Consider the following 22,378-nt stretch of genomic DNA (forward strand, 5'->3'; position numbering starts at 1 on the left):
TTACGAAGGTTTAGAAAGAGCAAGGAGAAAGACGGATGTGTCATCTTCTACACCATTCCTCTCCATCTGCATGTCTGGGTGCCCCGCCGCAGCCTTGCCCCTAATTACCTGTTCTGTCACAGGTGACCTACCAAGGTGGGTGAGTACCGCTGGGGCTCATTCCCCAGCCTCACCCCTGCTCCTAGAAGCTAAGCAGGAGGGGACACCTATTCATTGAGAAGACCCTTCTGGGAAAGCATACTCAGTGTAACAGGAAGCTTAATTCAAATGGCACACAAAAGGGTTGTCTAATTCTTCCACCATGTGGAATCTGATTCTGCAAAAAGAGAAAGATGAAAACTGTCTTCAACCGACGCTTACGACTAACATCTCATGGCCCATAACATGAGGCAAGTTTGGTAGTTTTGCTCCTTGTTATAGCATTGATAGCCCTTGCCCTGCACCATAGGTTAAATCAGTACAGCCTCAGGCCGTGGCTGCACCAGTCAGAAACACACCGGAAAGATGCTCGTCCTGCAGTGCCCACCGCCAGATGCTTAGCTACTGTTGACAATGGGCCTGACCAGCTCATCGGAACCCAGAAAAGCTGGGCCTTGAAATTTCATTTACCAAGAACACTTTTCACTTCTATCCCAGTGCAGTGTCTCAAATCAAAGACTGCAGCGGGATCTTTAGGCGAAGGAAAAGCAAATTACTGAAGTTTCCTCATCTGTGTGAATCGGAGTTAACTGCTGGAAGACAGCTACGGTGGAGGGAGACAGGGGCAGCAGTCACATGAAGCAAATACCACTGCAGGTAAAGAAGCCAAGGAGCCCCAGCTCAGTTCAGACTAGATTCTTCCTTAGCCCTGGGCTGTGTTTTATAAGCAGGGGCCGGAAGATTAAAATAAAGGAACTATTTTGTTCCCATTCAAAGTCTTATTGGCTAAAAAGAAATGGCTTTTAAGATGTTCTTGTTGTTGCTGTTGTTAACTGTGTGTGTGCATGTGTGTGTGTTGTGTGTGTGTGGGTTCATGCTCACATGATAAAAAAAGTGCATGCGCCACAGATCACGCATGGAGGTCAGAGGACAGCATTATGGAGTTGGTTCTCTCCTTCCATCTTTAGGTGGGTTCTGAAGAATCAACTGGGGTTGTCAGGTTCACACCGCGGAGTCATCTGCTGGCCAAGGGGTAATGATCTGTACGAAGGGTTTTACCTCTAGACAATCAATAAGGTCTTTAATCTTAGTGCAGGATGAAGCCATCTGGCATCAATGACCACTCAATGGTATTTCTAAATTCCAAATAGCAGTCAGGGAGGAGGGTTTGTGGTTTTCACAATGTTTTGATTCAAATTAAATTAACAAAAGCCTCTTGAGAAGTGTTCCCCCCAGTTGCCCATACAAGGTACCCGAGGAAGAAAGTCAGCTAGCACAAGTAACTTCTCCAAAGAGACAAAGGAAAGCAGAGCGACAGCTTTGCTGGGACACAGACCCCACCCACTATCACATGAAGGATGAGTATTCAGCATTGAGTACTCCGTGGGCTTTCTCTACCTAGTTCAAGGAAAGGCAGATTGATGGCATCTGGCCAAGTGATACAGAGGAACATAAAGCGCTTGGTCTTTTAGGTTCAGTTGGTAGAGTGCTTGCTTAGCATGGATGAAGTCTGGGTTTCAATTTCTAGTGCCACATAAACGGGCATGGAAAATACCAACAATCCCAAAACTTGGGCGGTAGAGGCAGAAGGATCAGAAGTTCAAGGTCATTCCTGCTGAGTATTAAGTTTAGGGCCATCCAGGGATACATGAGATCCTGTCCACCATTACCACCAAAATAGAAGAAAAGAGGAAGAGAAGGAAAAAAGAGGGACACAGAGGAGAAGGAAGGAGAAGAAAGAGAAAAAGAAGAGGAAGAGGAGGAGAAGGATGGACAGACAACTCATATGGTAGAATGGTCTGTATTCTGTCAATTATATTTAAATAAATGCTGATTGGCCAGTAGCCACGCAGGAAGTATAGGCAGGACAACCAGACAGGAAGTAGAGGTAGGTCAATGAGACCAGGAGAATTCTGGGAAGGAGGAAACCCATTCCTCTGAAGTCATAACCAGGCCACAGAAGAAGCAAGATGTGACTGCCTCGTTGAAAAAGGTACCAAGCCACGTGGCTAACACAGATAAGAATAATGGGCTAATATATGTTATAAGAGTTAATAAGAAGCCTGAGCTAACGGGCCAATCAGTTTATAACTAATGTAGACCTCTGTGTGATTTCTTTGGGACTTAACGATTGTGGGAACCAGGCAGGACAGAAACCCCAACAACAGACAACAACAAAAGTACTTGCCACCAAGCCAACATTGGTTAGATGCCCAGGACTCATGTGGTGGAAAGAGAGAATTCCCACAGTGTCCTCTGATCTCCATACGCTTGGCATGATACATGCATACACACACACACACACACACACAGAGACACACATACACAAAATATTTTTAAATATTAAAGTACTGGATTCTGCTGTGGATACGCATATTTATATATCATTAAACGATAATTTAAAGGGCTCACTCTAGACAGAGGCTGTGGGGTGTTGCTGACCTCCAGAAGATATGGAGTCAGCATGAGCCATAGGTCCAGGGACTTCCCTTGTTTGAGAGGGTAAAATAATTGTGAAAGCTTGAACTGGAGTAGGTGGAACAAAGAGGAAACAGGTGATGAGCAAGACCCCAAAGCTGTTGTTCCTGGAAACTATAGCTCAGGACGTTACAGAGAGTGTGTGGACCAGCGAAGGTTCATGAGTGTGTGTTCAGCTGGGAAGTTTCCCAGTGACCCATGAGTTCAGGGAACTAGAACATTCACAGTGAAGACTCTCACGAGCATTGGAAACCATTGCAGCATTAATCATCATCACACCTAGCCCCTTCCCTGCTCCCCTTCATCACCACTGTGCGCGGAGTGGTCCCTTACTGGGTACCAGGATTCCCCTTCATCACCACTGTGCACAGGCTGGTCCCTTACTGGGTACCAGGATTCCCCTTCATCACCACTGTGCACAGGCTGGTCCCTTACTGGGTACCAGGACTCCCCTCCATCACCACTGTGCAAGGACTGGTCCCTTACTAGGAAGCCGCATAGCAGAATCAGCATCAGAAACTTCCAGGTTTTACGGCTGGTCATTACAATCTCTCCCACTATTCAATACAGGGTCTTCTCTTACTCACATGGCATACTTCATACTTTCTAGCAGTTTTTCAGAAAGCTCTGGAAAAGGGCATCTCAACAAGAACTAGAATGATCTTTTTCTATACACCAACACTTATAATATTTTTAAAGTCTTTTTTATTCTAATGGGAAGCTCAATGGCATTTGAACTCAATAAGCTTCTTTCTTTAATTTATGGTGGGAAGAAACCTAGCAGCCGTCACTTCAGTGACAAGCAGTTGCTGGAGGCCTGCAACCACTCCATTCAACCTGACCTTCACCATTAGCAATGAAAGCATTTCTCAGAGTCATCTAAAGTTCTTGACATAAGAATGTGAAGAAGCGCATATAAAACAAGGCCAGCCTGAAAACTCTGAACTTCATGAGCGACACACCAAACTGAAATAAAATGTCTGCCGCATAGCCAGTTCAAGTTGGTCACAAAGGCCTGTTTTCTTTCTTCTGCTGGCACAGTGATGCCTGCTGGCAAAGAAGCCAATCAAATCCTTCTTACTAAGTAGGAAAGACGATGCCACCAAGCCATTAAGGAAGAATCTCATCATTTTAAAGGCTCCATAAACCAAGAATAAATAAAGCAATAGAAAAGAGTGACAGAAAAGGCCAATCCCTCTGATCTGAACTTCCTGTCTGAGTGTTCCACACCTCACACCCCTAGTACAAACAGAGGGACTGGCGCCTGAGTCTTGCCCACAGGTAAGCCAATGCAGGTAACTGTAGGAACTTAATCCCACATCTGCTCTTCTGCAGTCTTGGGATTGTTTATCAATCTCTCTGACAGCTGTCTGGCAAGGGCAAAATCACAGGCAACCCCAACTACAGGAAACCCATTATCCCAGGTGGCCACTGGGCAATACTTACCTTGGCTTCTCCTCTCTCTCTCTCTCTCTCTCTCTCTCTCTCTCTCTCTCTCTAAAATTGTACTCAGCTTCCAATGTCCATGGAGCCAACTAGTGCTGAAGAAGGCATCCCAGGGCCTCTTCATTGTCCTATAACAGAACCTGTTACCTTCCTCCCAGGTGAGGCTTCCATTGCCCACCTTTAAAGGAGCGCCATAGGCAAGTGAGTGTGTGTTGGCCACCTCATGTGTCCCCCCCCCCAAACCCGGTGGTTCTTGAATCTCAGAAGGAACTGTGAAGATGGATCCTGGCTTCAAAGGGTCCAGAGAATAGACACCTCAGTACTTTTCCAGCTCACTTGGAGCCATCGGAATTGGGCTAAGTGGATCAGAGCTGGACCTGGTCAGGATCAGTTGCTACTACTAGCCTGACACATGACCTTGAGAAACTCAACTAATAACTTTGTGTCTGTTTCACATTAACAAATTTTTTAGCAGAAAAAATTTTTAAAAAGGGATTCCTGATTCGTATAAACACAAAGGCCAAAGGGGAAAGAAAAAGTTTGAGGATCAACTTGGTCACATAGTAACCCCCGGCAAGAAACGTCACTTCTCAGGACACCTGAGGTTTCTGCTCCTGTTCTCCGTTCTGAGGAACACAGATGATGGGGTTCTTCCATGGATGAAGGCCTTGGGAACTTGAGGTATCATTGCTGTGGTCCGCTATTCCTGTTAAGAGCTGTGGCGCCATGTGGCAGACTAAGGAAAGCTGTGCAGCCGCTGCAGCCTTGGGGCTCTCAACTGCCAGGCGCGAATGAACTATTAACACAGTGAGAGTGAGCAAGTGGGAAGAAGGCTCTAAGGGATCTGGTGATTTCTTCCAACTTTGTTTGTCTTTTCCTTCATTTCTTTGAGGAAATTTTTTCCATTTCCTATTTAAGGGCCTCAAACATTCTCTTAAACTTATTTTTTAGGTCGTTTTCTTCTGCTTCATCTCTATTAGGGTGTTCAAATCTTGCTGTTGTAGAGCCACTACTTTTTGTGGGGTGTCGTGTTGCTCTTTGTGATGTTGAGTGTGCTCTTACTTTGTCTACCCATCTTTTCCTCTGATTGGTGTAGTTGGGTCTGTGTCTCTGGTGATCAATCTTCCAGGTGCCAGTGGATCCTAGGCTCAGATGGTTGGTTCCAGTCACCCTGGAGGTTGCTCAACACTCCCAGGGGTTGCTCTGCAATCCTGGGGGTTGTTCAGGCCTGCTCCCATGGAGGTGGCTTGCTTGGGGGTGCTTCCAGTCACTGCCTTGTACCTGCTTCGGCAGAGGAGCAGCTCAGGGCTGCTCCAGTAGAGGTCGCTGGCTTGGATCTGCTCCTTCAGTGGTGGCTCCCTTATACCTACCTGCTCATGTGGAGGTCATTGACTTGGGCCTACTCCAGCTGAGGTTACTGGCTCACTCCTGTTCCCACGGATGTCCCTTGGCTTGGGCCTGCTCCCCTCCTGTGGAGGTCCTTGACTTGGGCCTGTCCCACAGAGGTCTCTGGCTCGAGCCTGCTCTGGCGGAGGTCTCTGGCTCAAGAAGGCACTTTAAAATAATGCTGCCCATATTAACAAATGGTGCCTTCTTGTTATCCACGATTAACTCTGTCCTTTTGCTTTTTCAAGAGGTATTTTTCAAAACGTGATTTCTTGCCTTTCAGGCCAGTCACCTTTAGTATGCTAAAGAAAGGGGGTGGGGGTTGGATAAATGTGGCTATATATCTCCCTTTTCCTGTCAGCCCCATGTGGAAGATTCAGGAAGGCCAAGTAACTATTAGGTGGCCACCAGAACTCGAGTCCGTCTGTATGACTCAGACTTGGCTTTCGCCACACTCAGCTTCTAGTTAGAAAGTGGGGGGCGGGGACTCAAGTTTCACTACGGAGTTAGAGAGTCGACTAATTTCCATAGGTGTATGGCTCCAAAACAGACAGGGGCTAACTCAATGACGGCTCAGCTCGGATGGTGCCTACTTGGCCTCTATGCCACGCCCCTTGTCAACCTGCCCTGGCCTGAACAGATGAGGAGGTTCCTGTCCATTCTTAACCTCTGCAGACTCTGAGCAGAGTCTCTACCGACACACCATATGGTGGCTCACTTCCTGTGCCCCGGACAGGACAAACAAGACCGTTAGCTGACTGCATGCATGAATACCGTAAGACCTGCTAGTACACCGTGCCTGTTGCCCTGAGAACAGGCTCATCTGCCAATCACTACAAGTTAAAGGGCCCCCTAATTCCATCTTGACCTTGTAGAAAGCTGCTTCAGAATATAATCTGTACTATAGGCAAGATCACATCTTAGACGGAGTGTTCCATTAGTGGGTGCCATTCGGAAGCTATTTAACTGCAACCTACTTTTATCACTGTGAAACAACGTGTCATGTCCACTATGACACATTCTTGCATCATCATGCAAAGCAGCGGCTCACTGTGACTCTCTGTGTGCCTTCTTTATCTTCTCCTAGTCCAGCAAGTCCCAGCCAGTAACAACAACCAGAAACAGAGGGCAATACTTTAAAGATAGATTGCAGTGAAGTTACGGTTGGATCGTTGTGTTTCCTACTTGACCTGCACGCTAACGATATCTGGAAGCAGTTGCATCAAACACCCTGAAACATTTAGCTTTAGCAAAACTCTGAAAAGCAGCACAAAATCCTACCAGTGCTTAGAGATTTTGTACCAGTGGATCATACCGATTCTGACTAAGTAACCACCAGCTTACAGCTTAGATAGTTCCTGTGTGCAAGAGCTTCTGATTCTCTTTAGCCTTGTTGACCCTTTACATCTGAGGGCTTGCGACACTTCTGAGAAAATCAAACTGTTCTCACTGCCAACCTCGGGACACATGGGATGCGCTCGCTTGTGGAGGGAGAGAGAAATCTGGCTGTAATTTTTGTGAAATCTCATACATGGCCTCTGCCTGCCTACACAGAAAGAAACTCAGGAAACAAAGCACGCACGAATCGTAGCTTAGCTTGGAAGAGAATGAAGACGCAGCTCACCCCGGAGACCCATCTGTCTGTTCCCATGAGCAAATACCAAATGAAATTCAAAGAACAGGGGAAGCAGTTGACCTCAAGTGCCCCAACATTTTTCCCTCTGCAGCTTTTGAAACGGTTTACAGTTTCTTTATCTTTATTAGGATATTTTCCTCATCAAACTAATGAGTCACCAAACAGAAGGCTCACTAAGATGTTTACATATGGGGAACTCTGTTAAGGTCCTAGGAGAAGAGACAAGCCACAGTTTGCCATTGCTTTTCAATAAAATCATCTGGGAAAGGCAAGACAGCGAGGTCCAAGTAGAAACAGGATGAGGAAGAAAGTTCAAAGCACTCATGGATCCACAGGCCAGGGCAAAGCCTGGCTTTGCAGTCCTGTCTGCACCATGGTCCCTAGCATCCCCACCACTGCCTTCCTGCTCTTAGGGAGGCCTGTTTTTCTGGTGATTATTAAACAAGACATGCCTGTGAAATAATTAGGCTTGTTAAAAGTGAGTGTTGGGCAAGATAAGACACCAACAGGAAGCTTTGTGTCTAGGGCCTTAGAGAGAAAAGGAAGCTTGTTAGTTGAGGTGTGAAAGCAGAATCAAGCATGTGCAGAACACAGCTGGAAAAGAAGGCAGCAGGCATGGACGCTGCATTTTCTTACGGTTCTGCTGGGCACACACAACTGCCATGAACTACAGCTGATGGGTCGGGAGCTAACTCCTATGTGAACCCAAGACTGAGAGCCTGCACAAGACAGCTGTGAAGGGCACACCCACACAACATCTGGAACGTAGCTTTCCTTCAGACCACTGCCATCTGGTGATCTTTTCACCGTGCCCAAGCAAGCATACTACTGAGTTAGCAAGTAATGCAACATTCTCTGCAACAAGCAGCGCTGGCCTGCAGTTACAGACCAAAGGAAAGCAAGACGCATGGCAGAATCTCAGCGGCAGGATTGCAGAAGCGCCTAGAAATTCCCAGAGTTGACAAGGTGCTCTTTCCCTATAGCTCAAGTAAAACACATAGCACTCCTCTCAGGGACACAGAAGGAGAAAGCGCTGCAGAAGAGATGCTGAGGGAATCGCTCCCTCATGGCACCAAAGTTAGCGCCAACCCGGGCTGGCCTCCTACGTGGGTGTCTCCTGCTTAGAATAAACAGCATAAAGTCTCCACCTCGTGGGGAAGCAAAGCTCTTGAGTCTTCCCTCTCTACCAAAGTCTCCCAAGTGTGTACTCCAGGAGTTCTTTCTAAACACCGTCTGTTTTCTTCCCTTTTATTCTCATCTACAGTAAGTTCTGGACCACACGCTTCAAGTGGTAGGACGCTGCACGTCATGTCACGTGTCCTTTGCCACTGCTGAAAATAAAAACAGTCCCAGCGCTTGACAGGCTAAGATGGGAGGAGCTTGAGTTCAAATCAAGTCTGGGCTACCTAATGAAACAGAAGCAGAAAGAGGGGGAGGGAAAGAAGGAAGAGAGCTGGGAAAGAGGGAGGGGAGGAAGACCAGACCACAGGTAGTTTCCACACCTGGTTTCGGTACTCTACAGATAATCTCAGCTGCTGGAGGCTGCCAGCTGGGTAGCATCACTTGACAGTCAAGCTGGGTCCCTGCCAGGCAGACAGTCTCATGGGCATTGAAGGGGATGTCCGCTGTTCCTCACAGCAAGTCCTTCTGAGGAGAATGCAGCAACTGTCAAGGAGGCTGAAGTCACTTCTATTCCTCATGGGAATTAAGAACAAAATACACTACAGAAGTCCGACAAGGAGTCCAAGTTCCAGGGCCCCGGAATTAGGGAACAGGAAGCATGGCCGGTAAGAGCCAAGTCCCTCGAGACTCCTGGGGCTGTTTTCCTACCTACACTCTTAAGACCCAGCCTAGGGCGCAAAAGGCACCAGGTACTTTCCCCAGGCACCTTTCATACACCCCAATTTAATGTTCGTGATCAAAGCACCTTTTTAAAAACACTCTTGTACGAGCTCCTACGAGCTCCTCAGACTTGGTTCTTGCCTCCACAGGGCCACATTCATAATATGCCAGGGCGGCCACGCCAGATGAAACATACGGGCAACGGTCTAGGACAGTAAATCAATGCTTGAATGAGCAGTGACTTCTCTTCGGCACATGTGGCCAAGATGTGGGGACTGACAACCTGCAGAAGGAAGTGCACCAGAGACGAACACACAAATGCGTGAGGGAGAAATCAGGAACTCCACGCACAGCCCAGCGGAGAAAGGCTGGACCAGGGCCACAAAGGCTCACCCTCTGTCTTAGTTAGGGTTTTCATTGCTGTGAAGAGACTCCATGACCACAGCAACTCTTATAAAGGAAACGTTTAACCGGGGTGGCTCACTTACAGCTCCAGACGTTCAGTCCACTGTCACCATGCCGGGGAGCATGGCAGCGTGCAGGCAGACATGGTTCTGGAGCTGACAGTCCTTACATCCTGACTCAGAGGCAACAGGAAGTCAACTGACTGTCACGCTGAGGGAAGCTTGAGCAAAAGTGACCTCAAAGCCCGCCCCCACAATAACACATTTCCTCCAACAAGGCCACACCTCCTAACAGTACCACTCCATCTGGGGGCATTTTCTTTCAAAGCAACCACACTCTCCAACACTGGTCACAGCTGTGTCCCAGTCCTTCCTAGTCCACAGGCGGATGCAGGTCACCCACACCAAAGAAGCAAGGTGACAGAGAGTGGATCTCATCCCTAATCCTTTCCAAGGAAGTACACAAAATCAGCAAATGCTTGCAAAGAGTTTATCATGGAACCATGTGGTAACTGTGGCCATATGAACTCACCAAAACCTCACAACCACAGGCACACGATCACCCACCAATGAGAAGGCAAAACACAAGAGAGTTAAAGAAAGTTTCCCAGCACTTCAGGCTAGTCAGTGTGAGAGCCAGATACTTGCAAGCCCTGCTCTTAACCACTGTGCAACCCTGATTCTGTGAGAGAATGGATATTTGTAAGCCACTAGATATCCACTGGGCTATTGAGACAGTCAGCTCTATGGAGTGGTTTAACTCCACCCTGCTAAGGAGAAGGCAGTTCTGTAGAGCTATCCTTCAAGTCAGGGTGATTCAGGTTAAGTTGGCCACTTACTAACTACAATGCCATAGACAAAGTATTGGTTCTTCATTGTATCGTGTGTATGTCCTTAGCAGTGCATTCATGAAAATAAAATACAACTGGGGGATGAAGAATGGCACAGGACAGGGCTCACCGTGCCATCGTGAGGACCTAAACAGATCCCCAGCACCTATACAGAGACCAGGTGCAGCAGGGCGCACTTACAACCCAGCTCTAGGGAAATAGAGACGGAGGATTGCTGGAATTCACTCACCAGCCTGTCTAACTAAATCAGTGAGCTCCAGGTTCAGTGAGAAACCCTGCCTCAAAACATAAGGAGGCAAAGAATGAGGAAAACACCTCTGTCCTTCACACACACACACACACACACACACACACACACACACACACACACGCACACAATGCATGCATGTACGCACACATGCACACCCAGGCACAAACCAATAAACCCCCTCTGACACACACCAATAGAAGCTATTATTCACCCGGGTATCTGGTACATAATCTCCATATAATAAATTAACCAAAATTCTATAATAACACAATAACAACGCTTGGCTTAAACACTGTGTGTCAGCTCCGAGAGGCCCCACAAATCCTGAACAGTCTTTCTCTTCAATGTTTGGGAAGGGATTCCATAGTTTAAATGTTCTCCTGGGATGTGTAAGAAAGAGACCCCAGAAGGACAGAGGGGACATATTTACAAGTCAGCAGAATGTCTCACTTAAAATACAGTGCAAAAGTTAAAGACAATAAAAAAAAAAAACCTGACATTTTACCAGAGTCTGTTTTGAGTCTAGGAAGCCAAACATTCCAAAATTACTAAATCACGTATAGAATGGGCAGCCTCCAAAAAGGAATATAAATTTCATGTCACATCTAAACGGCAGAGAAAAGCCAGCTGATGAGGTCAGCCTGCTGAGTGGGGTCTGGCTCTGGGCTGCTTCCTCTTCCTCAGTGTGGAGCAGGCTGACAGGCCCTCCCAACCTATCCCCTCACCAACTGTTCTCTCCCGGACACCAGAGAAAAAAACTTCCTACCGGTGTCTTTTGAATTCGCATTCAAAATATACAAATAATTAGCAGCACCATCTAAACATGAACTGATGGATGTTTTCCAGACCCACTTCAAATCAGGATCTAAGGCGAGGGCGGGGGGAGCCATAAGGACATACAGCCTCCAGACAGGACACAGGGATTCTCCTTCCTGAGGAGGGACTGTATTTTTACAGCAGGCTTTTCTATTTTCCTTACAGAAAGCTTCAAGTACAGCAACACAAACTGAACATCTGAAAGAGTGAGTCACTTATTGGGCTGAGGCCAGAGCACCCGGTCAAATGCAGTTGATGCTGCGTCAGTACTGGAAGCACCTTTAACAGGGTGAGTGGGCAGATTTGTGCCACCAGGAACCCCGAAACCCTCTCCATCTTTGTGGAAGGGGTCCCCACGACAGGCGACAAGACACACGAACTCCTGACTGCCCAGGACAGCACCAAGGGAAATCTATGCCATTCTTTCTTCTTTGGATAATCTCTCTTTGGAGGGAATTCTTGACAAGGAGAAGTCAGAGAAGAATCTTAAACCGCGAGCAGTTCTGACAAGGAGGGGTCTGGGTGAAAGGGGGCTTAAAGGAACAGCAGTGACAGAGAGCAATATTTGTAGATTTAAAGTAAACTTGTTCCTGATTGTATCAGACGCAAAGGCTGAAGCATTCTTTCATCCGTTAAAAACGCAGCAAAGGCAGTCCCCTGTGTCCGTTTCAAACTGAAGACCTGGATTATAGAGGCTACAGCAAATGATCGTTGACACGTGATCACACATTTCTCCTTCCAAAATGCATTATGACTCCAGTAAAAGTCAAGCAGGAGTCATTTAAAATTGAATTTGGAATCTTTGCAGGTATAGATTACTTCTCAAGAAAGATAAAGACGGGGCTTGTGGGAAACACAAGCCCATCCAACTCTGGCCACCGAATACACATGACCTAACCAAGTGAGACACGGGGATCCCGAGGGCCCTTTCTTAGATAAACCGCGTGACTCCTCTTGAATCATTCCAATTCTGATTGCATGTATGTGTCACATACCAATCCCAAACTGTCCAAAGACCCCCTCCTTCCCGTAATCCTTGACTCTATGTAGCAATCCAGCAGCCAGAAGATCTCAGACAGTACATGACGCTGGGCAGACATCCGTTCTAAGACACAAAGCCCAGCAACTGGGAGCTCCTCTTACCACAATGCTGATGGCTCTACTCTCAAGCTGGCTGTCTTCTTGTTAGACTACAAGAATTAAGTGAGCCTAAGTTGTCTTGATCCACAGCTTGTCAATTCACATGAAACGAATTTAAACGTGTAAGAGAATTAAATTCAAAACCATTAGCTAAATAAATCGCACGCGAGTCTTTGACACAAACAATAATTTTGTGACTAATCTGCCGGCGACTGGGCCGTGGTTTACATCTGGCAATGATCCATGGAATTTGGGGAACTCACAGACAGTCCCGTACGCACCCGAGAGATCAAGGCCAAGTGTGCCTGAGGTGACAGCAGGCAGGGAGAGGAACCCAAGCACCTCCGTGGATGCCACATTTCTTCCGTTTCCTTCCAGGGAAATTGAGAATGGGAGCACTATACTGAATAAATATCATTTTCATTCCCCCCCAAAAATGTGCATACAATGGATCCGAGTGAATCGCCAAGTAGAATGATCCCACAGTATGTACGGTCAGAGGAGGCAGGGGTAGAAGCTTGGGAAAGAAGAACGTTCTGGAAATAAATTTTCCTCCTCCACCCACCTTTCTCCTAAAAGTATAGAGTAAAGGAGAAGTAAAGACAGGAAAACAAGGGCAATTTACCCACTGACCTCTTAGCAAATGTGCACTGTGGTGTCAGAGAGGAAGACTTAGGTGAACGGCAGCAAGGGCTCTGAACCCTAGCCGTCCGTATGTGAAGGACTGCAGGGGACCCAGGTTCAAGATGCATTCGTATCACCAGGCAACCTTGTTAAATACACAGAGGCACCTACGGTCCACCCGCCTCATCCCAAACAGTGAATCAACTTCCAGGATGCGGGGCTTACTAATGAGGTAGTTACTCACTAGAACTTGACAACCACAAGCAAAACAAAGACGCAAGCCAACTTTTGAATAACGCTGATAAGTACATGGATCCCTTGAGGTAATCCTGACTTAGTCTTACAGAACAAACACTGTCTAAGACCAGGGACCCTACACTATGTGACCAGAGGTTACACTAGTACACATATGTAGTCCCAGCTATTCAAGAGGATGAGGCAGGAGGATTACTGGAGGCTCATGAGAGACCACCTCAAAAAGAAAATAAAAGCCAGACTACCATGTCTCCTCACAGGCCCTGCTTGTAAGTTCAAAGATGAAATGAATAACAAGCTTCAAGTCTCCCTGCCCACCCTTGGGACTTGGCCTGGTTGTGGCCTGGCACAGGAAATGACATGAAAGAGAAAAGTGGTTACAATGGGACACAAATGTCTGCATGTGTAACTATCCTGCCCCCTAAGATCCAAGGTTTTTCAAACTGTCTACCAATTATTGGTGATTTCAAGAGTTCTTTTGGGAACTAGAAGAGACAAGATAAAGTGACTGTCTTGAGCAAAACTCCTGTCCAAAAGAAATCTATCAGTGAGCACCAAAATCACGAGCTGTGGCCTCTGCACCGCCACCCTTTCACGTAGATGAATAAGGTACAAACCACAGTCTTCAAAGCCACCTCAAGGAAGCAGGGGACAGCCATCCACTCACGTGGGAAAGTTACTACGACAGACTCAGGCTGAGAGATTGGCACCTGCTAAATTCCTAACTTATTTTCATCTTGAATCTTTTAAATACACACACACACTAAATGATCAAACATGACTATGTCATGTGATCCTCCCAGTGCCATAGCAAAGCTTCAGCGAAGGGACAATCAAATGTTTCAGGACTGGGTTGGGGGACAATATGGATCAAAAGATAACTCCTCCACTTGCCAACTTTCAAGTTTCAAACCCAAAGGTTCTAAAGGACCCAAAGAACTAACCAGTGCTCCCAACACCTGTGCCTGCCATACTGGCGGTAGGAAGCTGCTAACTAAAGCCCATGCTCTGGCTGAGAAAAGACTTTCCACGATGGAACAAAAATAGTAGATGACCAGGCCAAGGTTTTATTTTGGCCTGAGTCTGAACTCAAATTAGCCACTAAAAAAAGAAAAAAAACACTTCAACTCCGAAGACACTAGAAAGTAAAAGGAAATCATATTTAAATCTTCTGCCCAGTCCAGCAAGTTTGCCATTTGTTCCAAGTCTCCAAGTCTACATCACAATGACCCTGCAGGTCAGAAGGGCACGGGAGTCTGAGAGATCAACAGGCAGGGAATGCTCAGAGGAGAAACTGTGAAAAGACAGCTTAGGAAAACAGTTCCGACCATTTGGCCTAGCGATGAAAGGAAAAGTTCCTGGAGAATGATTAACACCTGGAGCCCTGAATCTGTGATGGTGATGCAACAGAACAGACAGCTTCGAGCTGAGATGGCTCGGCCCTGTTCACAAGATCTCAGACGAGAAGGCAGGCCTCAGGGCAAATGGGCCCAAGAATTTAGAGTCATGGAGCGTTGACAGAATCCCCCTGCCCGGTATAGGTCCTCTCTCACTGTGAATTCACGATGCTGAGGGCTCCTGTGAGTTGGTGGACCACACACAAGAAAGTCCTCGCTGGCCACATTCTCATCGAGCCAACAGCTAACTGGCTGGGGGAGGGGAGAGAAGCCAGAGGAGCTGTGTAGCTGAGGTCCAGTGGGACCGCCTACTCCAGCCTTTCAATCTTACCAGGGGAAAGCCACTTCCCTCAGATCGTAAGTTCATCCATGAATGGAAACTCAGCTGTAGTCTTAAACATCATCTAACAATCATAAACATCAAGGCTGGGCCTCAACATGAGCAGAAAAGGGATATGGAGAAACTTTCCTTAAAGCCAAAAATATTAAAAACTGACTTTAAAATTATGCTATTATTGAGGCCTGGGAGATGGAGGAGTGGTTAAGAGCACTGCTCACACCAGCAGAGGACTCTGGTTAGATTCCAAGCACCCACATGATGGCTCAAAACACGAGCCATCAGCTCCAGGGGGTCTACATAGACACAAGGAATATCTGTGGCGCATTTTCACAGTGCAGGCAAATATCACACATGAAACAAATCCCACATACGTGACTGCAGGAAAAGCCAGACATAACTGTAGCCTCTTCACTCCAAATGCTTATGAAGTGGATTGTGACATTTAAGAAGGTCTACTGAAGTTTCCAGAAGAGGGAAATACGTATGACATGCATTATAAGAAGTACCATGTCACTGATGGAGACACACACCTACAGTTACATGGAATAATGTTGGCAATGAAGGAAGGAAAGGAATTAAGGCTTCTTAGGCCTCTCAGAATTATGGTCCCAAGATTTCTGTTACTGTGACAGGCAAGCAAAAACTGCAGCATTTACAAACCCAAGTCGCTGAAGATTCATGGCCTATCATCTTCTGTAGAGACTGTTTTTAGATCTACGTTGATTTCATATTTATGTACATAGGTGTGTATCTGTGTGAGTGTATGCCAACTTGTGTGCAGGTGCACCTAGAGGCCAGAAGAGGGTGTCAGATCTGGGCAGTGTGAGCCACCTGCATGGGTGCTGGGAACCAAACCCAGGTCCTCAGGAAGAGCAGCAAGTCTCTCGACGCCTGAGACAGCTGTCCAGCTCCTTATAGAAACATTTTATTTAAGCTAATAAAATAACATGGTTGAAATAAATACATACTTTTCAAGCCTCCTCTTCTTTTATTCTTTTTTTTTTTTTTTTTTTTTTTTTTGAGACAGGGTTTCTCTGTGTATCTTTGGCTGTCCTAGAACTCACTCTATTGACCAGGCTGGCCTCGAATTCACAGAGATCTGCCTGCCTCTGCCTCCTGAGTACTGGATTTAAAGGCATGTACCATCACTGCAGGCTTCGAGCCTCCATTTTGTTTTTACCCAAATAAAACAACCTGGTGAGTGTGGCATGTTTGCTACACAGACCTGGCTGACACTCTTACTAGATCTCACCCTTATCTCTGTTCTTATAGGAAAACCACTTCTCATAAAGCACACAGACCATCAGTATTAACTCACGCACAAACCTGAGAACTTGTTCTGGGTAGAGCAACTCAGACCCAAAATTCAGTGGACACTGAGAGGACTCGATGCTGTATAAAGCCAGACTCTGAGGCCTAATGCCATGGGGCCCCAGCCAGAACAGATCTCCGAGCTCTGATTTATGGGAGCTGACTGTGCGCTGGACTCCATGCCAATCTATGGATTCCTTTACAGTACACTATCTTATTTAAACCTCAGCACTATCTACAGAACGTGGCAGCACACACATCTTACCAAGATGGAAACTGAGGCTCGGGGGCATTTAATAATAGATTTGAACTCCACAGCCTGAGCTTTTTAACCACTACACGGAACTGCTTAAATTATTGATTAGCCCACAGCAAACAATTGATTCCGAGACCTAAAAATCCCCCGATTTTTCTTACCAATAAAAGGTTGGAAACCTCAAAGACAATTTGTTTTCCTTCCAGATGAGTTTTTCCTTCCTTGTTCTACCTCCTTAGAGGTCTCTTGAAGCAAACAGGAGGCAGCAGAAAGGAACAAAAGCTACAAAAGAGTCCATACCCTTAATCAGACTCCTCTGTGGAGAAATATATTCCCAGGAGGGGTCCCTAAAGAGGGGAAAAAGCAACTGGTTTATAAATGGCACGACAGCCTCAGTCTGGAAGAAGTTCAAGGGTGGGGGGGGGAGTTAAGTACACTATGACACATAAAATATGAAACTCTAAATGAGCTGTTCAAAACGAGCAGAATGTGGTTAATGCAGATGTATGGCCTGCCAAATTACAACAGTGGCGGCAAGGACTTTAAATGCTGCCGTTTTCACCCACCACTTAAAATGATACAACAGCCATTCCTACAGAGACACAGCATAAAAACCAATGGCGGAAACGGCTGCAGTCCACTACTGTCCAAGCTGTAAGATGCCCCGTAAAACAAGTGGCTGGAAAAGTCAACAGGGACTACAGATGGGTTCCTAGGAATTCAGGGGAACTTGTTTTCAAGGCAACTCCGCACACACACTCTGAAATCTGGGGTGATACCTGTTGTTCTCAGCTTCCTGGAGGCTGGCTTTAAAGGAAAGGCAGCTGCATCTTGGGGGAGAAGATAGTGCACAGCTCCGACAGCAGCAGTCAGGAGGTGTTTCCGTCATCCTTCACGTCGGTCCTAAGCCCTGCATTTAAAGTTGCTCTAAATCCTTACATCCTAAACCATCTCATTAAATAAACCACCGGGATTAAAGAGTTGGTGAACTTCCTACCAGGATGGACTTAACTTTACGTCTGAGCAATGTGTTTACAGTCTTGTAGTTTGGCCCAGTGCTAAATTAGCCTGCACAAACAACACGCCTAATGGATCCCTTGCTGGTCAGCTAGACTGAGTGGGCCAGTGAGCGCCAGGTACAAAATTAAGGTGAAGAGAGACTGAGAAAGACACCTGATGTCAAACTGCGGTCTCATGCATGCTCACACAAGCATGTATACATTCTAATATATCCTACATGCACCCACGTACACACACGTGCACACACACACACACACACACACACAGTACCTGAAAAGCCATTTCCTAAATTTTGCTTTATCAGAGAGAACACAAGATATTTCCCTTCCTTCCCAAAGAGGAGATTGTCCAGCCCTATTGTAGACGGTGTATGTTGTGTGAGCTCCTAAACCTATACACACAAATCACGATACCAGGGCGTAAACTGTTATTTCCAAAGAAGGAAAGAAATTCAGTGACAGTGTTACAAAGAACGGCTCTACTTTCCTGGCACGCTGAATGGCAGGCATCCTGCAAGGCCACCCTGTATTCAGACAACCTAAAAGCTATTGGGCAGCAGGAGTGAGGCAAGGGCAGAGGCACTGACCAGACTCAGCTGGATGCCCATGTCTGAGGAAAAGATGGCACAGCAAGTGCATCGGCCAGCCCAGGGGTCAGTCTTACAGGCACAGGCTGTCAACTCTTCCTTCACTGTTCTTCAAGCTACACCAGGACCGGAGTTTGGGGATATTCATGTCTTCATCACCAAGCCCACAGCCATTCTGTGTCCTGAACTGGATGGAAGTCCAGCAGGTCTTTTCCAACATACCTGGCAATTCCATGGGGAAGAAGGCCTTTAAAGTGTTAATTTAAAATCAGTCATCCTCACCGATCCATGTTCTCTTTGACTTGTCACAACAGTTAACTCAGTAATGAGGACGCCACAACCTTTGAGTTAATCATCGTCGTATCTTGAAACCCCTAGAATCTCATATAATCCAAAGATGAATCACGGCTCCATACGATCTAGTCCAGAGTCTGCAGCTGTGAACTAGACTGTCAATCTAATCTTCACAATCCCAGCGCAACGTAAAACATCTCCAGTAACATATACAGCATTAGCATCTCCAGGACAAGGTCTTATGAAAGAATAGCAAAATTCAATATCTGTCACCCACCAGCAGAAAGTCTGGCCTCAAATACACTTCAATTCAAGTGAGGCTTGTTGAACAGCCACAGTCCCCAGACAAAGTGTTCCTGAGGTAAGTTTTTTAAGAAAAATAAAGCTTGGCAAACTTAAGTAATGAACCCTTTGTCAGTCTGTGAGCATTTTGTTAAACTGCTCAATGAAATCTGAAAGTCTGGGCCCCCTGATCCCAAAGATTAAACTGCACCTCTACCCTGTCAGTGAGTAAGTGGCCATCTGGTCTGACCGGCGTATCTCTACAAGAAGCGTTAACTTATTTATGCCGCTGGGGACCAGGCAGTGAATTATTGCTCAGCGCTATTTAACGTACAAGAGTGAAATTTATTAAATGACAATGAAGCAGTAATTACTAAATGGTTCCCGGGTGGCTCAAAAAGTCAGTAATTAAATACCACTCGCTGCATTAGGATTGTTAGTTATTGAACAGCACTAATGGAACAGTTCATTAAATGCTACCTTGGTGTCCCGAAAGGGGCATTTTTCACGTGGCCTACCCTGAGCAAACACAGGCCCTGGGGAAATCTGGCTGTTGCAGGGGACGTGAATCATCACACAGGAGACGACTCCAGTCTGGCGTTTCGCTATGCAGCTGAACAAATACTTCATGCAGCAACCGCCCTTGGAAGTCACTGACGTCCTGGTTCCTCAGGCTGCCCAGCTACAGGTCTAACAAGGGAACAGCCCCATCACAGGCTGTCAAAGGCCTCTCTCGAATGTCAATCACACCCAAGGTCCTAAGGCACCCTCTTATCAATTTCTTTTCGCCATTCTGACACAAGAACAAAGGACATTTAAAATTAAGTCACAATCTAGTTAAAAGCTAGACATCATTGAGCACAAGTGTATTCCTAAAATTCCTTATGGTACGGTGTGCAACACACACGCATACACACACAGATTAAAATATGCCGTGTCTTTGTTGCGCCTTTGATTATCTTCATTAGATTGATTTCCACCTCATGCTCTCATTTCATCCCAGAATGTCCTCTTCACTAGCCACCGTGTCCCTTCCCCCAGAAGGTCCAGTCATGCCAATCAAAATTTACTAAGAAAAATCCATCTTCCCAAGAAGACTTTACCTGATGAGACTAAACAATGAAAAACTTCGTATTTCCAAATAAGTTAACAAAGAAAACAAGTTGGCAGTATTTTTTTTTGTTTTGTTTTTGTTTTTCTCCTCCCAAAGCTACAGGCACCCCAGTCTTAGAGAGCCTGTAACTGCCAAACTCCATTCGTGGTCCCTCCGTGTAATTTCCAGACAAAGGTATCACATAATGGATGTTACTATGAAATCACCTTGGGCAGTAAAAGAGCCCACAGTGAAAAGGCTTTTAAAGGAGATACATGATATCCTTATCGCTGGCTGAAAGTGTCAAGGAAAGTTAAGCAATGACCCAGTGAACTGGTTGGTGAAAAGTGTCAGGTGACACCCTGGGACTGACAAATGAGATCAAGGAGATAAAGTTCAAAGAGGAGGGACACCAGGTCATTAATCACACAGATCTGGGCCCACTCTCCCAGACTGAAATGCCTGGAGAAAGCATTCTAGAAGGCACCAGAGATGGCCACAAAAGTAGGGCTTCCTCGTAAGTGCTAGGGAACACACGTGACGTAGAAACTTCCGGTCAGCACTGGGTTTAACAACTGCCATTGAATGATGGGGAAGTATGGGCTACTCTTACTGCCCCAAGTTCTCTTAAATAAAGTTTAGGAAAAATATGGAATTACAAAGAGTGTCCAAAATATAGACCGAAGGGGGCACTGTTTTAATTATACAACCTTCATGGGACAGTTAGAATCAAAATTAGACCAAAAAAAAAAACAAACAAACAAACAAACAAAAAACAAACAAAACAAAACTGCATGCCAGGGCAACACTAAAAAAACAAACAAACAAACAAACAAAAAAACCCACTGGATAGACAGTTTTGGTTTGTAACTACCAGAGCTATAAAATTATCAAAAAAAAATTTCCATGATCTTTGAAAAGGACAAAAAAAAGCAATACCTAAGAGATTTGTGATATTTGATCTTTTAAAGCATACTGGGATACACTGATACACTGCCTTGTGTAAACTCATCTTTCTGTGGGGAGAACAGTTATTGTGTGTGCGAGTGTGTACATGTATGGGGGGGTGTGCCACAGCACACGGGTGAGAGGACACCTGGTGAAATGGTTCTCTCTGTCCAGCTTTCCATGAGTCCCCAGGCCTCTGCAGCCAATTCCCTTGCCCCACCGAGCCACCTTGCTGGCCCACCCACGGCCATTCTTTCTTTGTGAGAAGTCAACTACCAAATTCTGGGAGCTCCCAAATGGAAACGGGCTGATGCCCTGTCAAGTACCTCTGACCTTCCTATCATGACCAGAGTCACCTACCCAGATTGCAGGGCGAGACCAGGACTGAGTGACATCCACGTATACCTTACCCGAACCTACTGACATCAGCCCCTGCCTGCTTCCCTGCCTAGGGAAGTTCCCTTGCATGAGCCCTGGGACTCTCGAAGGAACAGGATAGAACAGCAAGGCCATATCTCAAACCCTCCTGGGCCCTCTGAACTCAACACAGGGCACTGAGTAGACAGTGGTTATTGAATGAAACCTTACAGAAAATCCAAGATACCAAGCAGGCCATGAGGAAAGGCTCTGTCTGGAGAACAGCTCACAAGTCCACCAAACACTGGGGTAACAGTACACAGCAGCAAAGGGTCATCTGTGGATCCAGAATAGTGGTCTACACTAGAGGCTAGAGGATGGTGAAGAAGGGGGAGGAGCCTTGTCCCTTTATTTGCCACAGATCCCAAGGGAAAATAAGATTCTGAGCAAAGGGACTAATAATCTAAGCGTAAACACACTTGCAGGTGCAGCGTGCCATCAACAGACCCTCTGATGTCCAGGAGCGTCCAGAGTTGGTCCAGACTCTGACCATGCAAGTAACAAGGAAAAGCACTACTCTGTTCCCCTCCCCCAGCTCCCCATTCCTCCTTCCCAGCCCTCGGCTCTTCTGCCCTGTGCATTCTGGAAAATGTGGTTTTAAGTCACGTACAGAGCCTACACAATTTCCCAATATATATGCAGTGACAAAAAGATAGATTCAGACCACAAGTAGACAGGCACACGCTGTGTGAATACTAACTCTATTGCGAATGCCAGAAGCAGGGTGTTTTGTGACAGAATTTTTCCTGGGGAGATACAACACACACACACACACACACACACACACACACACACACACACACACACACACAAAATCTACTCACCCCTAAGAGAAAACCTATGGCAGATCCAAGTATAGACACCGCCAAAATCCAACCTGGAGAACCAATCAATTTTCTTGGGGTTACTTATAGGAACGTGGATGTGGGGTTACTAACAGGAGTAGAAGGGACACCAAGAGGGTTGCATCACCAAGGCCACCCCAGCATGGGTTGTTATGGGTTTGGGGTTTTTCAGAGATTCCCCATGACCATGAATAAAGTTGAATAAGAAGAGGATTTATTAAATAGTGGTGCCGAATGCCCATGGCACCAGGACTGCCTCCCAGATACAGCAGCTAGTCATAGCAGTTCAAGGCTTAGAAAGTCAAAACCCACAAGATTATATG

The 22,378-nt window shown here is 46.3% G+C and overlaps 1 protein-coding gene across 8 annotated transcripts in view; it reads right to left on the bottom strand.

The window, feature by feature from the left end:
- The window catches only part of Lhfpl2 (LHFPL tetraspan subfamily member 2), a 147,790-nt gene that overhangs the window by 98,090 nt on the left and 27,322 nt on the right, over positions 1–22,378 (bottom strand). Inside the window, exon 1 of one of the 8 annotated variants that reach the window (XM_050153763.1) lies at positions 13,021–13,108. The exons of the other annotated variants lie outside the window; for them this stretch is intronic. The gene's annotated coding sequence lies outside the window, so the exon portion shown is untranslated. Of the gene's footprint in view, positions 1–13,020; positions 13,109–22,378 lie in introns of those variants that run through there. 8 annotated transcript variants of the gene reach the window in all.

This window comes from Alexandromys fortis, unplaced genomic scaffold, assembly GCF_014885135.2.
Source record: "Alexandromys fortis isolate MF-2015 unplaced genomic scaffold, M_Fortis_MF-2015_v1.1 scaffold_79, whole genome shotgun sequence".
In the NCBI taxonomy this organism is placed as follows: Eukaryota; Metazoa; Chordata; class Mammalia; order Rodentia; family Cricetidae; genus Alexandromys; species Alexandromys fortis.